Source organism: Ranitomeya variabilis, chromosome 4, assembly GCF_051348905.1.
Source record: "Ranitomeya variabilis isolate aRanVar5 chromosome 4, aRanVar5.hap1, whole genome shotgun sequence".
Classification (NCBI taxonomy): Eukaryota; Metazoa; Chordata; class Amphibia; order Anura; family Dendrobatidae; genus Ranitomeya; species Ranitomeya variabilis.
Genome location: NC_135235.1, coordinates 657,044,726 through 657,069,626, shown reverse-complemented (window position 1 = coordinate 657,069,626; position 24,901 = coordinate 657,044,726). Strand labels below are relative to the sequence as shown.

Genomic DNA, 24,901 nt, shown 5'->3' with positions numbered 1-24,901 from the left:
TTCGTCATAAAGCAATCCAAGCGCCAGAAAAAACGCATTAAGCAATGCAGGATCTCCTGGCGCAAGGGAGAATGCCCAGTCTTGAGGGTCGCCACGTAACAAAGAAATAATAATTTTTACTTGCTGAATGGGGTCACCAGAGGAGCGGGATTTCAAAGCAAAAAACAGTCTACAATTATTTTTGAAATTCAGAAACTTAGATCTATCCCCAGAAAACAAATCAGGAATTGGAATTCTAGGTTCTAACATCAGATTCCGAACTACATAATCTTGAATGCTTTGTACCCTTGCAGTGAGTTGATCCACACAAGAGGACAGACCCTGAATATCCATATCTACACCTGAGTCCTGAACCACCCAGAGGTTAAGGGGAAAAGAGAAACAAAACACACTGCAAAGAAAAAAAAATGGGTTCAGAACTTCTCTTATCCCTCTTTTGAGATGCATTAACACTTTGTGGGCCAGCTGTACTGTTATGGACCTGGTGGTTAGGAGCACCCGGAATGACCTGATAGTTAATACTAGAAATAGGGACAAGCTCTGGGGAAGTGGGAACTCTGCTGACCGCAAACCCTACTCCTATCACACACACTAGAAATAGCCATGGAGCGTACCTAACTCTCCCTAGACGCCTCTTCACAGCCTAAGAGCTAACTACCCCTAAAGATAGAAATAGAAGCCTTACCTTGCCTCAGAGAAATTCCCCAAAGGAATAGGCAGCCCCCACATATATTGACTGTGAGTTAAGAGGAAAGTCACAAACACAGGAATGAAACAGGTTTTAGCAAAGGAGGCCAGTCTTCACTAAATAGTCAGAGGATAGAAAAGGGAACTATGCGGTCAGCACAAAAAACTACAAAAACCACGCAGAGTATGCAAAAAGACCTCCACACCGACTCACGGTGTGGAGGTGCAACTCTGCACCCCCAGAGCTTCCAGCTAGCAAGGAAATATCATGAAAGCAAGCTGGACTAGAAATTAGCAATATTAAGAAATATATTCAGGAAGCAGTAACAACTAGGGTTGAGCGACTTTCATTTTTTTAAGATCGAGTAGGGTTTTGGGAAACCCGATTTTGTCCAGAGTCGAGTCGAGTGCAGTCGGCCGATTATCGCTAAAAGTCGGGGATCGACCGAAACACGAAACCCAATGCAAGTCAATGGGGAAGCATAGTCGGCAGTGAGTGGAGGCCAGGAAAACACCTACAGTGCCCATTTTAATGCCAAAAACATCCATTCTTGTTTCTGAAGCTTGCCAATCTTAATTAACTGTATAATAATAGTTGGGCATAGGGAATTGGGGGAAAGTTGTGGGGGGAGTAGGGCTGGCTCAAGTTTTTCGTGGGCCCAGGAAATGCGGACTACGTCACGGCGGTGTTGCAGGGAAAGGTAAGTATTTAAAAGTTGCAAGTGCTGTGATCCTGAGCAAGCAGGGGGGGGGCCCACTCGTTCGCATTGCCACTGGCACAGGGCCCCTCAAAGTACGGCGGTGTGTTTGCATGGCGGGGGCGCCTCCCACCAGCAGCGACACTTTTGCGTACTCTGAGGGGCCCTGTGCCAGTGACGTCGCCAACGAGTATGCCCCCCCACCTGATGAAGGAACCTGCACTTTCATCTGCACCTTCCTCTTTGTCCCTGTGTAAGGTGGTATAACATGCGGGAAGGGGAACCTTACTTTCAGCAGGGACAGATTCTGGCTGTGTAGAGTACAAGGGGAATGTAGTGGTCTAGGTCAATGTACCAGCAGACTCATTTAGCAGTGGCTGGGCAATGGGCAGGATGAGGAGGAAACAGATATAGGGCCAAAGAATAAAGTAGGCTACATGCAGTTCAAAATTGGTAACAGGACTAAACAGGCGGCATTGCTTTGTTCAGTGGAGTAGCAAACCCAAGAGCAGCAGACACTGTTTCAAGGGCCTAACCACACTAGTAGGCCAAATGCAGTTTAATATCTGATAGTATAGGGCGAAAGCCAGAATGTGGAAGCTCAGCTTTGTTCAGTTGAGGACAACACCAGGGAGGGGCAGACACCTTTAGTAGGCCGGAAAAGCCTATTGCATTTTTTAAAATGGTAATTTGGAGCAGAAGGTTGAAGCTCAGCTTTATTTAGTTGAGGGCAACACCAGGCAGGGGCACACAGACAGACACCTTTAGTAGGCCGGAAAAGCCTATTGCATTTTTCAAAATGGTAATTTGGAGCAGAAGGTTGAAGCTCAGCTTTATTTAGTTGAGGGCAACACCAGGGAGGGGCAGAAGCCGTTAGTAGGCCCTAACCACCATTTTTTTTTTAAAACCACTTAATGAGAGCCGGAAGGTTGAAGCTCAGCTTTATTTAGTTGAGGACAACACCAGGGAGGGGCAGAAGCCGTTAGTAGGCCCTAACCACCATTTTTTTTTTTAAAACCACATAATGAGAGCCGGAAGGTTGAAGCTCAGCTTTATTTAGTTGAGGACAACACCAGGGAGGGGCAGAAGCCGTTAGTAGGCCCTAACCACCATTTTTTTTTTTAAAACCACATAATGAGAGCCGGAAGGTTGAAGCTCAGCTTTATTTAGTTGAGGACAACACCAGGGAGGGGCAGAAGCCGTTAGTAGGCCCTAACCACCATTTTTTTTTTAAAACCACATAATGAGAGCCGGAAGGTTGAAGCTCAGCTTTATTTAGTTGAGGACAACACCAGGGAGGGGCACACAGACAGACACCTTTTGTAGGCCTGAAAAGCCTATTGCATTTTTCAAAATGGTAATTTGGAGCAGAAGGTTGAAGCTCAGCTTTATTTAGTTGAGGGCAACACCAGGGAGGGGCAGAAGCCGTTAGTAGGCCCTAACCACCTTTTTTTTTTTAAAAACCACATAATGAGAGCCGGAAGGTTGAAGCTCAGCTTTATTTAGTTGAGGACAACACCAGGGAGGGGCAGAAGCCGTTAGTAGGCCCTAACCACCATTTTTTTTTTTAAAACCACATAATGAGAGCCGGAAGGTTGAAGCTCAGCTTTATTTAGTTGAGGACAACACCAGGGAGGGGCAGAAGCCGTTAGTAGGCCCTAACCACCATTTTTTTTTTAAAACCACTTAATGAGAGCCGGAAGGTTGAAGCTCAGCTTTATTTAGTTGAGGACAACACCAGGGAGGGGCAGAAGCCGTTAGTAGGCCCTAACCACCATTTTTTTTTTTTTAAAACCACTTAATGAGAGCCGGAAGGTTGAAGCTCAGCTTTATTTAGTTGAGGACAACACCAGGGAGGGGCAGAAGCCGTTAGTAGGCCCTAACCACCATTTTTTTTTTTAAAACCACATAATGAGAGCCGGAAGGTTGAAGCTCAGCTTTATTTAGTTGAGGACAACACCAGGGAGGGGCAGAAGCCGTTAGTAGGCCCTAACCACCATTTTTTTTTTAAAACCACTTAATGAGAGCCGGAAGGTTGAAGCTCAGCTTTATTTAGTTGAGGACAACACCAGGGAGGGGCAGAAGCCGTTAGTAGGCCCTAACCACCATTTTTTTTTTTAAAACCACATAATGAGAGCCGGAAGGTTGAAGCTCAGCTTTATTTAGTTGAGGACAACACCAGGGAGGGGCAGAAGCCGTTAGTAGGCCCTAACCACCATTTTTTTTTTAAAACCACTTAATGAGAGCCGGAAGGTTGAAGCTCAGCTTTATTTAGTTGAGGACAACACCAGGGAGGGGCAGAAGCCGTTAGTAGGCCCTAACCACCATTTTTTTTTTTTTAAAACCACTTAATGAGAGCCGGAAGGTTGAAGCTCAGCTTTATTTAGTTGAGGACAACACCAGGGAGGGGCAGAAGCCGTTAGTAGGCCCTAACCACCATTTTTTTTTTAAAACCACTTAATGAGAGCCGGAAGGTTGAAGCTCAGCTTTATTTAGTTGAGGACAACACCAGGGAGGGGCAGAAGCCGTTAGTAGGCCCTAACCACCATTTTTTTTTTTAAAACCACATAATGAGAGCCGGAAGGTTGAAGCTCAGCTTTATTTAGTTGAGGACAACACCAGGGAGGGGCACACAGACAGACACCTTTAGTAGGCCTGAAAAGCCTATTGCATTTTTCAAAATGGTAATTTGGAGCAGAAGGTTGAAGCTCAGCTTTATTTAGTTGAGGGCAACACCAGGGAGGGGCAGAAGCCGTTAGTAGGCCCTAACCACCATTTTTTTTTTTAAAACCACATAATGAGAGCCGGAAGGTTGAAGCTCAGCTTTATTTAGTTGAGGACAACACCAGGCAGGGGCACACAGACAGACACCTTTAGTAGGCCTGAAAAGCCTATTGCATTTTTCAAAATGGTAATTTGGAGCAGAAGGTTGAAGCTCAGCTTTATTTAGTTGAGGGCAACACCAGGGAGGGGCAGAAGCCGTTAGTAGGCCCTAACCAAAGTTGAAGGCCAAATGCAGTTTAATTTCTGATACTATAGGCCGAAAGCCAGAAGGTGGAAGTTCCGATTTAGACAGTGGAGGACAATTTGAATTAGGGACTGCAGACAGACTTAGTAGGCTGTCCCCTGTGGACCATGCATCCACCACATTAACCCATTGCGCCGTAATGGACACGTAATCTTCCGTTGCCATGCCTACAGGTCCATGCGTCTGTTGTCAGGTGCACCTTTGTACTCACAGATTGCCAGAGTGCATGGACAATGCGGTCTTCTACATGCTGGTGGAGGGTTGGGATGGCTTTTCTCGCAAAAGAAGTGTCGACTGGTTAGCTTGTAGCGTGGTACAGCGTAGTCCATCATGGCCTTATTAATAGTAAATAAAATATATAACTAGGCTCTATGAACTTTTAAATAGGTTCCAGGGGTACACGGGCAGCATTGGTGTGGTCAGTGGAGGAGTATTGCAAGTAGGGGCTGCAGACAGGCTATCAAAGGCCTAAAATAACAAACAGTAGGCAGTCATGGCAGTTTTACATCGGTTACATGGATACACAGGCAGGCACTCCAGGCAGCATTGTGGTCAGTGGAGGAGTATTGCAAGTAGGGGCCGCAGACAGGCTATCAAAGGCCTAAAATAACAAACAATAGGCTCATGGCAGTTTCACAGCGGTTACATGGATACACGGGCAGGCAGCTTGGTGGTGGTGAGTGGAGGAGTATTTAAAGTAGGGACCGCAGACAGGCTTCAAAGGCCTAACATAAGAAAATGGGCTGGCTGTAGGCACTTTATAATTGGTTCCAGGGGTACACGGGCAGCAGTGGTCTGGTCAGTGGAGGAGTATTTAAAGTAGGGACCGCAGACAGGCTATCAAAGGCCTAACATAACAAACAATAGGCTCATGGCAGTTTCACAGCGGTTACATGGATACACGGGCAGGCAGCTTGGTGGTCAGTGGAGGAGTATTTAAAGTAGGGACCGCAGACAGGCTATCAAAGGCCTAAAATAACAAACAATAGGCTCATGGCAGTTTTACAGCGGTTACATGGATACACAGGCAGCTTGGTGGTGAGTGGAGGAGTAGTGCAAGGAGTGTCTGTCCCAGTACTCCCAAAATATAAATAGATGTTAATGTCTCGCAAAACAACCAAAACAAAAAAAAAAGGTGGCATACTTAGGTACAGGGGTGGGCTCATCTACTGAGTTTCTGACATAGTAATTTGGCAGTAACTATTTAATGGTGCCAATATAGGACACAGACACAGACTACTTTAAGTTGCATCATAGATGTCTACAAATTTGTATTGTCAGTGCCAGACATTGAATGATGTCAGCGAATAGACTAAAGATTGGTGGAGCTGTGCGACATAATTTTGCACGTGGTAGAGCACATTTTGAGCTGGGGTAGGGGGGAACTCTCTTGAGGCCGGCGGGACCGCCCCAGGGCCCCTCATGTTACAACGGTGTGTCTGACGTTGGGTGCGCACCACCACCGCCAGAGACACTACATTGTACTATGAGGGACCCAGTAGCAATGCCGTCAACCAAAAGCGAGCACACCCACCTCTTCAGACAAACAGCAGTCTCACGGGTGCTTGCGCCAAGTCGCGATACCACGGCCCCGTGTGGGGAGTTTTGCCATTTAGGGAGGTGTAAACATGTCGTATGCTGTACAATCAGCTGCAGCAAATTAGACATTAGAAAAGTAATTCACAGGCAAGAGCTTTTCATAGGAAAGCTAGGTGTCGGCCGGGCAAGGTGGGGCAAAAGATTTCGAAATCCAGTTGTGGTTCATTTTAATGAATGTTAGATCGTCAACATTTTGGGTAGCCAGACGAGTCCTTTTTTCGGTTAATATTGAACCTGCAGCACTGAATACTCTTTCTGATAGGACACTTGCTGCCGGGCAAGCAAGCTCCTGCAATGCATATTCTGCCAATTCTGGCCAGGTGTCTAATTTGGAGGCCCAGTAATCAAATGGGAATGACGGTTGAGGGAGAACATCGATAAGGGATGAAAAATAGTTAGTAACCATACTGGACAAATGTTGTCTCCTGTCACTTTCAATTGATGCAGCAGTACCTGTCCTGTCTGCGGTCATAGCAAAATCACTCCACAACCTGGTCAGAAAACCCCTCTGTCCAACGCCACTTCTGATGTGTGCACCCCTAACACTCCTAGTCTGCTGCCCCCTGGAGCTCGTGTGAGAACGATCACGTGCGCTGTGTGCTGGGAATGCCTGAAGCAAACGGTCAACAAGAGTTGATTGTTTGGTTGCTAATATTAGTTCCAAGTTCTCATGTGGCATAATATTTTGCAATTTGCCTTTATAGCGTGGATCAAGGAGGCAGGCCAACCAGTAATCGTCATCGTTCATCATTTTCGTAATGCGTGTGTCCCTTTGTAGGATACGTAAGGCATAATCCGCCATGTGGGCCAAAGTTCCACTTGTCAAATCTCCGGTTGTGATTGGTTGAGGGGCAGTTGCAGGCAAATCTACGTCACTTGTGTCCCTCAAAAAACCAGAACCCGGCCGTGACACGCAACCAATTTCCTGTGCCCCCGTGAAAGTTTCCGCATTAAAAATATACTCATCCCCATCATCCTCCTCATCCTCCACCTCCTCTTCGCCCGCTACCTCGTCCTGTACACTGCCCTGACCAGACAATGGCTGACTGTCATCAAGGCTTCCCTCTTCCTCTGGTGCAGACGCCTGCTCCTTTATGTGCGTCAAACTTTGCATCAGCAGACGCATTAGGGGGATGCTCATGCTTATTACGGCGTTGTCTGCACTAACCAGCCGTGTGCATTCCTCAAAACACTGAAGGACTTGACACATGTCTTGTATCTTCGACCACTGCACACCTGACAACTCCATGTCTGCCATCCTACTGCCTGCCCGTGTATCCTCCCACAAATAAATAACAGCACGCCTCTGTTCGCACAGTCTCTGAAGCATGTGCAGTGTTGAGTTCCACCTTGTTGCAACGTCTATGATTAGGCGATGCTGGGGAAGGTTCAAAGACCGCTGATAGGTCTGCATACGGCTGGCGTGTACAGGCGAACGTCGGATATGTGAGCAAAGTGCACGCACTTTGAGGAGCAGGTCGGAGAACCCAGGATAAGTTTTCAATAAGCACTGCACCACCAGGTTTAAGGTGTGAGCCAGGCAAGGAATGTGTTTCAGTTGGGAAAGGGAGATGGCAGCCATGAAATTCCTTCCGTTATCACTCACTACCTTGCCTGCCTCAAGATCTACTGTGCCCAGCCACGACTGCGTTTCTTGTTGCAAGAACTCGGACAGAACTTCCGCGGTGTGTCTGTTGTCGCCCAAACACTTCATAGCCAATACAGCCTGCTGACGCTTGGCAGTAGCTGGCCCATAATGGGACAACTGGTGTGCAACAGTGTCATCTGCCGATGGAGTGGTTGGCCGACTGCGTTCTGTGGAAGAGCTGTAGCTTCTGCAGGAGGACGAGGAGGAGGAGGAGGGGGTGCGAACGCCTACAGCCAACTGTTTCCTAGACCGTGGGCTAGGCACAACTGTCCCTAAATTGATGTCGCCTGTGGACCCTGCATCCACCACATTCACCCAGTGTGCCGTGATGGACACATAACGTCCCTGGCCATGCCTACTGGTCCATGCATCTGTAGTCAGGTGCACCTTTGTACTCACAGATTGCCTGAGTGCATGGACGATGCGCTGTTTAACATGCTGGTGCAGGGCTGGGATGGCTTTTCTGGAAAAAAAGTGTCGACTGGGTAGCTCGTATCGTGGTTCAGCGTACTCCATCAGGGCTTTGAAAGCTTCGCTTTCAACTAACCGGTAGGGCATCATCTCTAACGAGATTAGTCTAGCTATGTGGGCGTTAAAACCCTGTGTACGCGGATGCGAGGATAAGTACTTCCTTTTTCTAACCAGAGTCTCATGTAGGGTGAGCTGGACTGGAGAGCTGTAGATCGTGGAACTTTCGGGTGTGCCGGTGTACATGGCAGACTGAGAGACGGTTGGAGACGGTATTGTTTCCGCCGGTGCCCTAGATGCAATATTTCCTCCTACAAAACTGGTGATTCCCTGACCCTGACTGCTTTTGGCTGGCAAAGAAACCTGCACAGATACTGCCGGTGGTGCGGAAAATGGTGGCCTTACAGTGACGGAAGGGATGTTGCGTTGCTGACTAGCTTCATTGGCCGAGGGTGCTACAACCTTGAGGGACGTTTGGTAGTTAGTCCAGGCTTGAAAATGCATGGTGGTTAAGTGTCTATGCATGCAACTAGTATTTAGACTTTTCAGATTCTGACCTCTGCTTAAGCTAGTTGAACATTTTTGACAGATGACTTTGCGCTGATCAGTTGGATGTTGTTTAAAAAAATGCCAGACTGCACTCTTCCTAGACTCGGATCCCTTTTCAGGGATTGCAGACTGAGCTTTAACCGGATGGCAACGCTGTGCTCCAACAGGTTTTGGCTTTGACACGCGTTTTGGTCCAGATACGGGCCCGGCAGATGGAACCTGTTGCGATGTTGATGCCTGCTGCGGCCCCTCCTCCACCTCCGCTTCTGAACTACTGCCGCCTGCACCCTGTTCCCCCAATGGCTGCCAATCGGGGTCAATAACTGGGTCATCTATTACCTCCTCTTCGAGCTCGTGTGCAACTTCGTCTGTGTCACTGTGTCGGTCGGTGGTATAGCGTTCGTGGCGGGGCAACATAGTCTCATCAGGGTCTGATTGTGGATCTGTACCCTGAGAGGGCAATGTGGTGGTCTGAGTCAAAGGAGCAGCATAGTACTCTGGCTGTGGCTGTGCATCAGTGCACTCCATGTCAGAATATACTTGTAATGGGCATGGCCTGTTAAATGTTTCACTTTCTAAGCCAGGGACGGTATGTGTAAAGAGCTCCATGGAGTGACCCGTTGTGTCGCCTGCTGCATCCTTCTCTCTTGTTGTAGTTTTTGCTGAGGAGGACAAGGAAGCGACTTGTCCCTGACCGTGAACATCCACAAGCGACGCGCTGCTTTTACATTTACCAGTTTCGGAAGAGGAGGCAAAAGAGCTAGAGGCTGAGTCTGCAATGTAAGCCAAAACTTGCTGTTGCTGCTCCGCCTTTAAAAGCGGTTTTCCTACTCCCAGAAAAGAGAGCGTTCGAGGCCTTGTGTAGCCTGACGACGAAACTGGCTCCACAGCTCCAGACTTAGGTGGAATATTTTTATCCCCACGACCACCTGATGCTCCACTACCACTACCATCATTACCAGCTGACAATGAACGCCCACGACGACCTCTTGCACCAGACTTCCTCATTGTTTTAAAATCTTAACCAAAGTAACTTTATTTGTTGCTGTCAAACAACTTACACGGTGAGCTATAACTTCAGTATGATTTCAATATCCCTTAACAGGTTGGTGAGACCACAAGGAAAATCAGGCACAATGTTACACACTCTGTTTTCTGTGGCACAAAATCACAGAGATGACACACACGCAGGACTGTCACTCAAGCACTAATGTCAATATTAATCTCCCACCTAATTTATTTTTTTTTTTTTCTCAGGGAGACTTTAGAAACCAAATAATATTTAAAAAAAAAAAAAAAAAAGGCTTTCTATGGCCCACAATTAGAGAGAGAGAGGTGGCACAACCAGGAGTCAAGACTGGCGCACAAGCTGAAAGGGCAATATTACTCTCCCACTGTTTTTTATGTTTTTTTTGTTTTTTTCAGGGAGACTTTAGAAACCAAATAATATTAAAAAAACCAAAAAAAAAAAAGGCTTTCTATGGCCCACTGAATGAGAGGGAGAGAGGTGGCACACCCAGGAGTCAAGACTGGCACACAAGCTGAAAGGGCAATATTACTCTCCCACTGTTTTTTTAGGTTTTTTTTTTTTTTCAGGGAGACTTTAGAAACCAAATAATATAAAAAAAAAAAAAAAAAATAGGCTTGCTATAGCCCACTGAATGAGAGATAGCACACACAGCAGTGGCACACAAGCCCTGACTGAGGCCAATATTTTTCTCCCACTGATTGATGTAGTGTTTTTGTGTTGAGGTAGAATTTAGAACACAAATCACGGAAAAAATAAATAGGCTTTCTATGGCCCACTGAATGAAAGGGAGAGAGGTGGCACACCCAGGAGTCAAGACTGGCACACAAGCTGAAAGGGCAATATTACTCTCCCACTGTTTTTTTATGTATTTTTTGTTTTTTCAGGGAGACTTTAGAAACCCAATAATATTTTTAAAAAAAAATAAATAGGCTTTCTATGGCCCACTGAATGAGAGGGAGAGAGGTGGCACACCCAGGAGTCAAGACTGGCACACAAGCTGAAAGGGCAATATTATTCTCCCACTGTTTTTTTAGGTTTTTTTTTTTTTTTTCAGGGAGAATTAGAAACCAAATAATATTAAAAAAAAAAAAAAATAGGCTTTCTATGGCCCAATGAATGAGAGGGAGAGAGGTGGCACACCCAGGAGTCAAGACTGGCACACAAGCTGAAAGGGCAATATTACTCTCCCACTGTTTTTTTAGGTTTTTTTTTTTTTTTCAGGGAGACTTTAGAAACCAAATAATATTAAAAAAAAAATAAAAAAAAAAAAATAGGCTTGCTATAGCCCACTGAATGAGAGATAGGACACACAGCAGTGGCACACAAGCCCTGACTGAGGCCAATATTTTTCTCCCACTGATTGATGTAGTGTTTTTGTGTTGAGGTAGAATTTAGAACACAAATCACGGAAAAAATAAATAGGCTTTCTATGGCCCACTGAATGAAAGGGAGAGAGGTGGCACACCCAGGAGTCAAGACTGGCACACAAGCTGAAAGGGCAATATTACTCTCCCACTGTTTTTTTATGTATTTTTTGTTTTTTCAGGGAGACTTTAGAAACCCAATAATATTAAAAAAAAAAAATTAATAGGCTTTCTATGGCCCACTGAATGAGAGGGAGAGAGGTGGCACACCCAGGAGTCAAGACTGGCACACAAGCTGAAAGGGCAATATTATTCTCCCACTGTTTTTTTAGGTTTTTTTTTTTTTTTCAGGGAGAATTAGAAACCAAATAATATTAAAAAAAAAAAATAAATAGGCTTTCTATGGCCCACTGAATGAGAGGGAGAGAGGTGGCACACCCAGGAGTCAAGACTGGCACACAAGCTGAAAGGGCAATATTACTCTCCCACTGTTTTTTTAGGTTTTTTTTTTTTTTCAGGGAGACTTTAGAAACCAAATAATATTAAAAAAAAAAAAAAAAATAGGCTTGCTATAGCCCACTGAATGAGAGATAGCACACACAGCAGTGGCACACAAGCCCTGACTGAGGCCAATATTTTTCTCCCACTGATTGATGTAGTGTTTTTGTGTTGAGGTAGAATTTAGAACACAAATCACGGAAAAAATAAATAGGCTTTCTATGGCCCACTGAATGAAAGGGAGAGAGGTGGCACACCCAGGAGTCAAGACTGGCACACAAGCTGAAAGGGCAATATTACTCTCCCACTGTTTTTTTATGTATTTTTTGTTTTTTCAGGGAGACTTTAGAAACCCAATAATATTTAAAAAATAAAATAAATAGGCTTTCTATGGCCCACTGAATGAGAGGGAGAGAGGTGGCACACCCAGGAGTCAAGACTGGCACACAAGCTGAAAGGGCAATATTATTCTCCCACTGTTTTTTTAGTTTTTTTTTTTTTTTTCAGGGAGAATTAGAAACCAAATAATATTAAAAAAAAAAAATAAATAGGCTTTCTATGGCCCACTGAATGAGAGGGAGAGAGGTGGCACACCCAGGAGTCAAGACTGGCACACAAGCTGAAAGGGCAATATTACTCTCCCACTGTTTTTTTAGGTTTTTTTTTTTTTTCAGGGAGACTTTAGAAACCAAATAATATTAAAAAAAAAAAAAAAATAGGCTTGCTATAGCCCACTGAATGAGAGATAGCACACACAGCAGTGGCACACAAGCCCTGACTGAGGCCAATATTTTTCTCCCACTGATTGATGTAGTGTTTTTGTGTTGAGGTAGAATTTAGAACACAAATCACGGAAAAAATAAATAGGCTTTCTATGGCCCACTGAATGAAAGGGAGAGAGGTGGCACACCCAGGAGTCAAGACTGGCACACAAGCTGAAAGGGCAATATTATTCTCCCACTGTTTTTTTAGTTTTTTTTTTTTTTTTTTCAGGGAGAATTAGAAACCAAATAATATTAAAAAAATAAAATAAATAGGCTTTCTATGGCCCACTGAATGAGAGGGAGAGAGGTGGCACACCCAGGAGTCAAGACTGGCACACAAGCTGAAAGGGCAATATTATTCTCCCACTGTTTTTTTAGTTTTTTTTTTTTTTTTTTCAGGGAGAATTAGAAACCAAATAATATTAAAAAAATAAAATAAATAGGCTTTCTATGGCCCACTGAATGAGAGGGAGAGAGGTGGCACACCCAGGAGTCAAGACTGGCACACAAGCTGAAAGGGCAATATTACTCTCCCACTGTTTTTTTAGGTTTTGTTTTTTTTTCAGGGAGACTTTAGAAACCAAATAATATTAAAAAAAAAAAAAAAAATAGGCTTGCTATAGCCCACTGAATGAGAGATAGCACACACAGCAGTGGCACACAAGCCCTGACTGAGGCCAATATTTTTCTCCCACTGATTGATGTAGTGTTTTTGTGTTGAGGTAGAATTTAGAACACAAATCACGGAAAAAATAAATAGGCTTTCTATGGCCCACTGAATGAAAGGGAGAGAGGTGGCACACCCAGGAGTCAAGACTGGCACACAAGCTGAAAGGGCAATATTACTCTCCCACTGTTTTTTTATGTATTTTTTGTTTTTTCAGGGAGACTTTAGAAACCCAATAATATTTAAAAAATAAAATAAATAGGCTTTCTATGGCCCACTGAATGAGAGGGAGAGAGGTGGCACACCCAGGAGTCAAGACTGGCACACAAGCTGAAAGGGCAATATTATTCTCCCACTGTTTTTTTAGGTTTTTTTTTTTTTTTTTCAGGGAGAATTAGAAACCAAATAATATTAAAAAAATAAAATAAATAGGCTTTCTATGGCCCACTGAATGAGAGGGAGAGAGGTGGCACACCCAGGAGTCAAGACTGGCACACAAGCTGAAAGGGCAATATTACTCTCCCACTGTTTTTTTAGGTTTTTTTTTTTTTTCAGGGAGACTTTAGAAACCAAATAATATTAAAAAAAAAAAAAAAAAAAAAAAATAGGCTTGCTATAGCCCACTGAATGAGAGATAGCACACACAGCAGTGGCACACAAGCCCTGACTGAGGCCAATATTTTTCTCCCACTGATTGATGTAGTGTTTTTGTGTTGAGGTAGATTTTAGAACACAAATCACGGAAAAAATAAATAGGCTTTCTATGGCCCACTCAGTGAGAGATGGCACACACAGGGATGGCACTGTAGCAGAAATGCCAATCTTAATCTCCCACAAAAAAAAAACAAAAAAAAAAAAAAAACTGTCCTACAATTACTATCTCCCTGCAGTAATGTAAGCCAGGTATGGCAGGCAGCAATAGGAGTGGACTGATGCACAAATTAAATAAAAAGTGTGGACAAACAAAAAAGATAGCTGTGCAGAAAGGAAGGAACAAGAGGATATGTGCTTTGAAAAAAGCAGTTGGTTTCCACAGTGGCGTACACACAGCAATACAGCTATCACGGAGCCTTCTAGGGCAGCCCAATGAGCTACAGCGCTGAGGGGAAAAAAAAAAAAAAATAGCTTCCACAGTCCCTGCACACCGAAGGTGGTGTTGGACAGTGGAAATCGCTGCAGCACAAGCGGTTTGGTGGTTAGTGGACCCTGCCTAACGCTCTCCCTGCTTCTGACGAAGCGGCAGCAACCTGTCCCTAAGCTCAGATCAGCAGCAGTAAGATGGCGGTCGGCGGGAACGCCCCTTTATAGCCCCTGTGACGCCGCAGACAGCAAGCCAATCACTGCAATGCCCTTCTCTAAGATGGTGGGGACCAGGATCTATGTCATCACGCTGCCCACACTCTGCGTTCACCTTCATTGGCTGAGAAATGGCGCTTTTCGCGTCATTGAAACGCGACTTTGGCGCGAAAGTCGCGTACCGCATGGCCGACAAGCACAGGGGTCGGATCGGGTTTCATGAGACGCCGACTTAGCCAAAAGTCGGCGACTTTTGAAAATGATCGACCCGTTTCGCTCAACCCTAGTAACAACAAATGAACTAGCAGGGACTTAGCTTCTGCTGGAGTAGACAGGTCATCATAGAAGTCCAAGAGAGATCTGAACCAATACTGAGACATTGACAGCTGGCATAAAGTAACAATCTGAGTGGAGTTAAATAGGGAAGCCAGCATAGCAATAAACGAGGGCAGCTGAGAAAGCCAACCTCAAGGACCAGCAGTTCCACTCAAAGCCACCAGAGGGAGTCCAAGAACAGAACCCGCCAAAGTACCATTCATGACCACAGGAGGGAGTCCGAGAACGGAATTCACAACAGATAGCATCATGCAAATTATGCAACACCAGAAATCGACAATCTTCCTGATGGGCTGGCGCCATGCACATGGTCACCTGTGTCCAGAACTGGGGCTTATTTTTAGCCAAAGGTGCCCCTTAGCCAATCAATGCCCCTTAAAGAAATAGGGTTCTGCAAAGACTGCAAGGGAAAACCACAATGCCTGGCAAACTCAAAGTCCATTAAGTTCAAGGCGGCGCCTGAATCCACAAACGCCATGACAGAAAATGATGACAATGAGCATATCAAGGACACAGATAACAGAAATTTAGGTTGTACAGTACTGATGGTAGCTGAACTAGCGATCCTCTTTGTACGCTTAGGGCAGACTGAAATTACATGAGAAGCATTGCCACAATAAAAACACAACCTATTCTGACGTCTGAATCCTTGTTGTTCCGTTCTAGACAGAATCCTATCACACTGCATTGGCTCAGGCATCTGCTCTGAGGACAAAGCCACAGCGAGCACAGTTCTGCGTTCCCGCAAGCGCCGATCAATCTGAATGGCCAGAGACATAGAATCACTCAGACCGAAAGGCGTGGGAAACCCCACCATAACATCTTTGACGGATTCAGAAAGACCCTTTCTGAAAATTGCCGCCAAAGCATCATCATTCCATTTAGTCAACACAGACCATTTTCTAAATTTCTGACAATACAATTCTGCCGCTTCTTGACCCTGAACCAGGGCCAACAAGGTCTTCTCCTCTTGATCCACCGAATTTGGTTCATCATATAATAATCCTAAAGCCTGAAAAAAGGTGTCTAAATTAAGCAAGGCCGGATTCCCAGATTCCAGGGAAAATGCCCAATCCTGAGGATCGCCACGCAGCAGGGAGATGACAATTTTAACCTGCTGAATGGAATCACCAGAGGATCAGGGTCTCAGAGCAAAAAACAGTTTACAGTTGTTTTTAAAACTCAAAAATGTGGACCTGTCCCCCAAAAAAAAATCAGGAGTAGGAATCTTAGGCTCCACAACTGGAGTCTGAACAATATAATCAGAAATATCCTGTACCTAGCAGCAAGCTGGTCCACATGAGAAGCTAATCCCTGAACATCCATGCTAGCACAAGACTCCTCAGCCACCCAGAGAAAAAGAGGGAAGAAGAGACAAAGCAGGCTACAGAAAAAAAAATGGCTCAACACCTTTCTTCCCTTCTTCTGAGATGCATTTAATTCATTGTTGGCCAGTTGTACTGTTATGATCCGGTGACCTTGGAGCCGCATGAGACGTTCTCAGGAGTAGGTGGAACCTGTACTGACCGCAAACCCTAAACTGACACCGCAACTAGAAGTAGCCGTGGGGTGTACCTAACACATCCTAGACACCTCGACACAGCCGGAGGACTAAATACCCCTATAGATGGAGATGGGAATTCTATCTTGCCTCAGAGCAGAACCCCAAAGGATAGGCAGCCCCCCACAAATATTGACTGTGAGTATTAGAGGAAAGACACACGCAGGCAGAAATCAGGATTTAGCAAAAGAGGCCACGCTATCTAAATAGGAAAGGATAGGACAGAATACTAAGCGGTCAGTATTAAAACCCTAAAAATATCCACAGCAGATAATACAAAAATTCCACCATCTAACTAAAGACATGGAATGTATATCTGCATCTCCTGAGAATCCAACTTGACTGAAAATATCCAAACACAGTCTAAGCTGGACAAGAAAAAATAATGAATAGCACTGAATTGTAAAGCACACAGCATGTGTGCTGCAGAAACAAAACCAGACACTTATCTTGGCTGATTTGGCAGCAGGGCAGGAGGAACCAGACAGAGATGCATAACCTCCAAGAACAATGGACAACTGGCAAGGACTAATGAATCCTGCAAGCCTAAATACCCCAGTCAGAGCTGCAATCAGCAGGGACACCTGCCCAGGATTGCAACCCAGGGACAAGTGTATTACCACCAGCAACCACCGGAGGGAACCCAAGAGCAGAATTCACAACAGCGCTTACTGTCTCTGAGGTCCCTGCTGCCACTAAGTGTCCTAAGCAAAGTCCTTATTCGTTCTCCTGTCCAGGGACAGGTACCTGTATGGCAGGCAGCTTGAGCCGTGCCTACTGGGGTTCTTTCACGGTGACTCCAGACAGGCTCCAAGGTGCTGCTGTGCCACAGGTAAATATGGGCAAAGTCCATGTAATTCAATGCCCTCCGATTCTGCTCTGTGTCTTATAGTCCACAAAAGCCTCGGGCTCCCGGTTTCTGGCTATTGCGCTCTGACTCCCTGGAGGCCTTCCTAGTCCCCTCCTGGAGTCCTGTATCTCCACTGTCCTTGCACACAGACTAACTGAACTAACTCCGCCTCCAAACCAAGATCTTTATCCAGGGAAGCTGCCCTAAAACAGGGTTTTGAGCTCCCTCTCCTGGCCTGGATTTGGAAGGTGTTATGTGTGTGATAACCTACCAAAGGGAATTTCACTTGTCTCCAGACATAGCACTACTGTGGTACCCAAACTTTTGGGGTGCCACACTGACTCTGGAGAAGCAAGTAAATAATGTGCATTTTTGTTTGGTTTTATGCATTGATGTCTTGCAGGTTTACAGGGTGGTCAAGGGCAACTATCCTTAAAGAAGGGGAAATGTAAGGAGATGGACCAGCTGCCGTGTTCCCCCCTTAAGACATCAACATCAATGCTACTGTGGTGTAGAATGTGAATAATGTTTTGTTCCTGATATGTTTCCTTGTTAGAACAATTGTAATTCCCCTGTGGGCTGCAGTAATAACTAACGGTCTCAAGATATCACTGTCTAGAACACAGGTGAAGTTTGCCTAGAAACACAACAGGGATGAGTTAGTTGAGGGTTAACAGCCACCACAGTTTGGGAGGGGGGAACTGAGTGTAAGTGACAAGTTCAGTCTGTGTGAGGACAGCAGTCAGCAATATAGCAGTACTGAGGCTGCTAGGGACAGCGTGAGCCTGATAGTTGGGGCAGTGAATTGCCACAAATTACCCTTCCGTGTGATTCCATCTAACGGCCTGGCGTAACCTCGAGATGGACGTTGGGGGCCAGGGGCACGCTCAGCTTGTGAAGCTACAGGGAATGATTGTCTCAGACTACATGGGGCGGAAGGTATTGCAATCCGGATATATTGCTAGAGGTGAGGAAGATTCCCTAGGGCTCAGAAAGCCATTGAGAGGAAAAATGAAAAAAGTCATCTTGCTGAAAATGCCATCTTGTTACCGCAAAAAAACAAGCCACCATACAGCTCCATTAGTGGGAAAATAAAAAAGTTATAGCTTTCAGAATAAAGTTTTTTAATATAATAGCTTTTATTGTGTAAAAGCGCCAAAACATAAAACAAATATAAATGTGGTATCACTATAATCGTACTGAAGAAAAAACCTGACTTATCAATTTTAGCACACGTGGGACCACATAAAATAAAAAAAAATCCTGACATGCTGTGTTTGTTCATTCTGCCTCCAAAAAAAATTGGAAAAGAAAGTAATCAAAGCTGTCATGTGCCCAAAAATGGTACCAATAAATATGACAACTCACAAAAAAAAGTCCTCACATGACACTGTTGGCCGAAATATGGAAAAATTATAGCTCACAAAATATGGCGATGCAAAAACTAGTTTTTGCAAAAAAATAAATCTTGATTTCCTCCATCCAGGGTAATATTTGTAATATATCCCAATCCAGTGCTTGGAGGCGAGGACAGTGTGGGCCTGTGTGCTTTCGAATGCCAGTGCTGAATTTTAGTCACAGTCCGCCCCTGTCCGGCGGTGTCTGTCTTTTTAGGCGTGCATAACAGTGGTGTCTTCCTGAAAAGGATAACCCTGAACAAAGGCCAAAAGTAAAATATAAATCCAGTGGCGCTAACCACACCAGTGTTCCTGCAGCAGATAATAGCACAGTACCACTCTACTGCTTCCTTATCTACAGATGCTTTTTAAAAACAATTTATATCTGTGCTAGAGAACTCTCCTCCCTAATTATGTGAGCCGATATCCAAAACCAACGTTTAAAACATGATTAGAAGCAAAATTAGCAGTCAAATAAAAAATAGGATTTTCCTAATAAAACAAATGCCACTGCATAGAGGATTGTATAGAGGGCGCCCGAAGCTGTGCAATAAAATCATGAAAATATCAAGCATACATGGTTAAAACGTAAGCTGTAGGTATGGCTGAAAGGGATTTACCTGAAATGCTTGATTGTGTTAATTGGTACTGTCCTCTTGTATGCCGTGTGCCTGTGTAGGGTGTCCGTCTTTAGAGGTCCGATATGGATCCTTCAGGTATAGGCACTGATTTCTCTGCCCCGGCCGGTGGCAGGGTGCCCCTGAAGTTGTTACCCGCGTGTGCTAAATACACGTTGCGCTGTACAGCCGCTCGGTCACTGTGAGTACAGGACCTTACGTGACATCACGGTCACGTGATTGCTCACGTGACTGGCTAGGGGGAGCGCGATAGACCAATTCCTACGCGTTTCAGAATAAACGTATCCCTCCCTGAGGAAGGAATCAGGAAATCAGTGCCTTTGCATATTTCCCAGGGAGCATTGCTGCTTTAAGTCTCCTCACCTCGACATGCTTATCATGTCACTCTCTGCAAGGAGAAATTATACTTCTTGGATCCCGGTCAGACACCTCTCAATCAGCCAAACCAGATTTCCACTTTGCACTGACGAGGGGCAGTACCCCGAAACACAGTGTCTGCAAATTGAGATTCTGGTTTGGCTATTATCCTAAGTCATGTGACAAGGCTCGTTAAAGGGTCGACATTGACTGTTAGGTTTGCTACTTCCAATAGGTGGCACTAGAGTTCTAGTCCTCATCCTACCTAAAGAAACAATTTGAGAAAAAAATCAAAACTCCAGAATAATTTTTTTTTGGCCGCTGCAATAAAATGCAATAACGGGCGATCAAAACCTCGTATCTACCCCAAAATGGTATCAATAAAAACATCAGTTCCGGGTGCAAAACATTAAGCTCTCATGTAGCTCCAGCTCCTGAAAAATGAAAACTCTACGGATCACGGAAAATGACAACGTAAGCTAAAAAAGTGCTCACAAATTTCAGATTTTTTTTACCACTTTATTAAAAAAAAAAGCTTTACAAGTTTGATATCTGCGTACTTGTAATGATCTGGAGAATTATATTGCCAGGACAGTTTTACCATATATTGAACTTGGTGAATAAATAAACCCAAAATTGTGGAACTGCACTTTTTTTGCAATTTCATCTCACTTGGATTTTTTTTCCCCATTTTACAGTACAATACATGATAAAATCAATGGTGTCATTCAAAGGTACAAATCGTACCGCAAAAAATAAGCACTCATGACTCTTGGTAGAAGGGGAGGAAAACCCGAAAGCACAAAAACAGAAAATCACAAGGTAATGAAGGGTTAATGTACCCCGTTTGGAGTAGTATAGTCTCCTATTCTGGCCCCCATACAGTAATACTGTCATTCAATTGGCCATGTACAATAATAATATTGCCTACCTACTATCATAAGCTAATTATGCATGTTTCTCATTCTAGCCCCAATCCTGTAAAAGTGTCTCCAATCCTGGAATAATGTCCTCTATCATAACCCCTATTCTCTAATAATGTCCTCCTTCCTGTAATAATGTCCTCTTTTCTGGTTCCCATTTTGTAGTAATGTCCCATTTCCCGTAATAATATCTCATGTCCTGTAATAATGTCCAGTGTCCTGGCCCCTATATTTAATAATGTCCCTCTTCAAGAATAATGTTCCCCGTCGCCTTCTTTTAAGAGCCGTAACTGTGAGGGCTAGCACTGAGCGCACATTCTCGTTACTTCAAGCTTGAACTGAGTATCGCGGATGCTCAAGTGACATGTTCAAGTCCCCATCTCTGCATGTTTCACAGCTGTTAGACAGACACGAAACATATGCGGATTGCCTGACAAACATGGGTAATCCCCCATATTTTGTGGCTGCCTAACAGCTGCGAAACATGCAGCTGCGGGGACTCGAACATGTCACTCGAGCACCAGCGATACTCGGTGCATACCCGAGCATCCTAGGCAAACTCGAGAAAGGAGGGCTTGTTTTTTGCAGGATGAGTTGTAGTTTTGAAATGCCCAATTCATTTTACCATATAATGTACTGAAACCTGAGCAAAAAAATCTTAGTGAAAAAAATGCAATTCCGCCAGAGTGTTTGGGGTATTGTTATTTACCGCATTCATTATACAGGTTGGGCCATTTATATGGATACACCTAAATAAAATGGGAATGGTTGGTGATATCAAATTCCTGTTTCTGGCACATTAGTATATAGGAGGGGGAAAACTTTTCAAGATGGGTGGTGACCATTTTGAAGTCGGCCATTTTGGATCCAACTTTATTTTTTTCACTGAACCTGTTTCACGAAATTTGGCAAGCAGTTTGCTAACTGTAGCATGGGAGATGGGTGGTCTCGTAGGGTGTCTTGCATTGAAATCTTCTGCAATGATCCGGGTACTGCGTTCACCAGACATCAACACAATTTCTATCAGCTCCTCACGTGTTAACCTCTACGACATGTCAATGGCTGTAAACAAAGGGAAATTTGTAAATAACTAATGAAAGAATAAAGCTATGTTAAAACCAAGCACAACATTGTTTTTCTTGTGAAATTCTCAATAAGTTTGATGTGTCACATGACCCTCTTCCCATTGAAAAAAATAAAGTTGGATCCAAAATGTCTGACTTCAAAATTGCCGCCATGGTCACCACCCATCATGAAAAGTTTTCCCCCTCCCATATACTAATGTGCTACAAACTGGAAGTTGATATGACCAACCATTCCCATTTTATTTAGGTGTATCCATATAAATGGCCCACTTGTAAAATGACCTGGAAACCAGATTGTCCATATCAATCCGATTACTGCAAATTCAAATGTGAATAGATTTCTTTTCTATTTAAGTATTGAAAAACATTTTTTTTTTAGATGGGTGAGGTAACCAAATCTTTCAATTCTTGAATTTGTTTTCTCTTTAAGGTATTTACCGATTGAGTTAATTAATTTATTGTTTTAAAAATCAGACTTTTCCTGAAGCAGTAATACCGAATGTTTATTTTTTTATATTTTCTTCCTTTATTTTTTAATGGTAATGAGTAATTTTAACTTTTATATATTTTTTTATGTTTTCAAAAACTTTTTTATTTTTTTTTTACTCCCCAAAAGTCTTGGTCTTCTATGGAGTTTAGTTTATGGCTGAGTTTCACAGGAGGACTAAAATCACAGTGTTGGGGGACTCCGGGACTTTAGCAGATCCCTGGTTCACGTAGTAACCAATCGGATCCTGAGATCGCCTTGTGGGGAACAATTGGAGTTGCTGCGGATGGGGACCATCGCTTGTTGTATTTAAATGCTGCTGTCAGTATTTGATAGCAGCATTTAAAAGTTACTTCTCAACTGCCCCACTCCCACGACGAGTAGCTTCCTCGTCCTCCTCCGTGATTGGTGAAGAGGTGGGGTGGTGCATGGCAGTGAGGTCATGCACCGCCTGCGACGTGCCTGTTGACATCAGCTGACAGTCTTTGATTGGCATACTGCCTGTCTATCTATTGTGGTGGATCTCTACCCTGCAAAACGTTTCAGCTGAATATACACCTGATGGCACATATTCAGCTGAAACTGGCACTGGGGTCAGTGGGGCCCCTTCTTCCATTGGCATGTTTATATCTATATATTGCATGCAATATCTATATATCTAACCTCCTGAGGAGCTGTCAGGCGAAACGCATAGAGGTTCCTATGCATTGAAATCTGGATAAGTACCCCTCTCAAAGCTATTTTGAATTTCAGTTCTATTTATGACTTATCTATGTGTTTAAAGGGAACCGGTCACCCCCAAAATCGATGGTGAGGTAAGCTCACCGTCATCAGGGCTTATCTACAGCATTCTGTAATGCCCCCGATGTTACCCAAAAGAGGAGAAAAAGAGGTTAGATTATACTCATCCAGGGGCGGTCCCGCTGTGGTCCAGGTCCAATGGGTGTCTCAGGTCCGGTCGGGAGCCTCCCATCTTCATTCCATGACGTCCTCTTCTGGTCTTCACGCCGCGTCTGTGGCGCAGGCGTACTTTGTCTGCCCTGTTGATGGATTCAGATGAACCCTCCTACAAAACAGTATGAGAAAGTGATTTATTCTAATGGAAGCGCCAGAGCCAAAAATTGGGGAATCTGGGCTCCATGGCTGGATACTTTGGACCTAGCCTCCAGCGTGTAAGAACGAGACGGGGTCTTTATCCTGGAGCTTCTCTACTCGGTATGATGAGACTCACTGACCTTGTTCTTATAAAGAACGCTTGAGAATAATAAAAGCTGCCTAAATATGAGGACCTTGTCTGATCTGTATGTCATTGTACAGAGAACTATGGAGATAGCGCTATTCTTCAGTATAACATAGTGATGCTGCTGTAGCCCTAATATTTCTGTACAGGGGTCTCTGTAATATTAGCCCAGCATTTTGGTTGGAAAAAAAGGAGAGAGGGAGGCATTTTGTTTTTTCTGTTAAGAAAACAACTGCTTTGCGGCTGTATTTAAAGCAGGAAAGAATAATCCAACAAAGATCAATGTGCGTAGCAGGTGGATATACTTAAAACTTAACCTATACTAGATATCTTATTAAATATCACCATATATAGCACACATTAGAAGGAACCACAGTGACAAAGATGCCCTATTACCAACAGGCAAAACAAGGGAGGGTACTAATAAAATACTGATAGAATCTGAGGTCCTAATGCAACTGACTTAAACCACAATAACTACTTGCCCATGGGATTTATTATCCATATACCCAAATCAATCTAAAGGAATGAGTATTAACAATATACTTGCCATTTGTAAGACTTTTTAATTGCGACCACACACAGGGAGTATTGTTATGGTCTGGTGATTAAGGAGCGACATGCGACTAGCTCTGGGCAGGTGGTAACTATACCGACCGCAGTTCCTGATCTTAACACAGACACTAGCAGTAGCCGTGGGATGTTCCTGTCACTCCCTGGACACCTCGTCACAGCCGGAGATCTAGCTACCCCTAAAGGTAGAAGCAGGAAAGCTATCTTGCCTCAGAGAAAAATCCCCAAAGGATAGGACAGCCCCCCACAAATAATGACTGTGAGAGGAGAAGGAAATGACATACGTAGTATGAAACAAGATTTAGCAAAGGAGGCCACTACTAGCTAGAAAGAATTAGTACAGGACAGAACACTGTGCGGTCAGTAATAAAAACTAGAAAAAGTCCACCGCAGAGAAATGCAAAAATCTCCACACCTGACTAAAGGTGTGTAGGGCAAACTCTGCTGCCCAGAGCTTCCAGCTTAGCTGACTAGATACATACTGATAAGCTGGACAAAAGAGCAAAACATAGAAAGTGCTAAACAACAAAGTCCACAACAAGTGAACTGCAAAAAGACAAGCAAGGACTTAGCTTTGCTGAAATGGTCAGAGTGACAGGGAAATCCTCAGAGAGCCATGACTCCAAGCTCAACAAATGACAACTGGCATTGAATTAGGGAAAAGGCCAGACTAATATAGCAGAGCCAGAAAGACGATCAGTGAAAACAGCTGCTGATGCTAAATCCAAGAAGCAGCCATACCACTCAAAACCACAGGAGGGAGCCCAAGAGCAGAACTCACAAAAATGCTACTTATAACCACCGGAGGGAGCCCAAGAGCGGAATTCACAACAGAGTATCACTACTCATAAGATATCATCAATACTAGAAATGCTATTGCAGCTAATTACTCTCTTACGGTGGGAGATGGGCGTGTCCAAATGGAAGGTATATGTGGCCCAAATTATCATTCATGCCCTTAAGTCCACCACATAAAAAATACCCATACACACCCACTATAATAAAGAGACCTGTCAGTAGAGACTAAGCAGCATCCTGAAAGAGGCATTGTATCTAATGTACATCAAAATACAACTGAATGGGTTAATAGGATCATGTTACCTCATCTAGAAATGAGCGTCCCTTATAGCCATTGGTGTTATAAAGTATCATTAGTAA

The 24,901-nt window shown here is 44.1% G+C and overlaps 1 protein-coding gene across 1 annotated transcript in view; it reads right to left on the bottom strand.

Annotated features, from left to right (window-relative positions):
* The window catches only part of LOC143767498 (uncharacterized), a 65,241-nt gene extending 46,087 nt beyond the window's left edge, over positions 1–19,154 (bottom strand). Inside the window, exon 1 of the mRNA XM_077255887.1 lies at positions 19,061–19,154. The gene's annotated coding sequence lies outside the window, so the exon portion shown is untranslated. The remainder of the gene's footprint in view (positions 1–19,060) is intronic.
* Between the last annotated feature and the right edge of the window lie 5,747 nt (positions 19,155–24,901).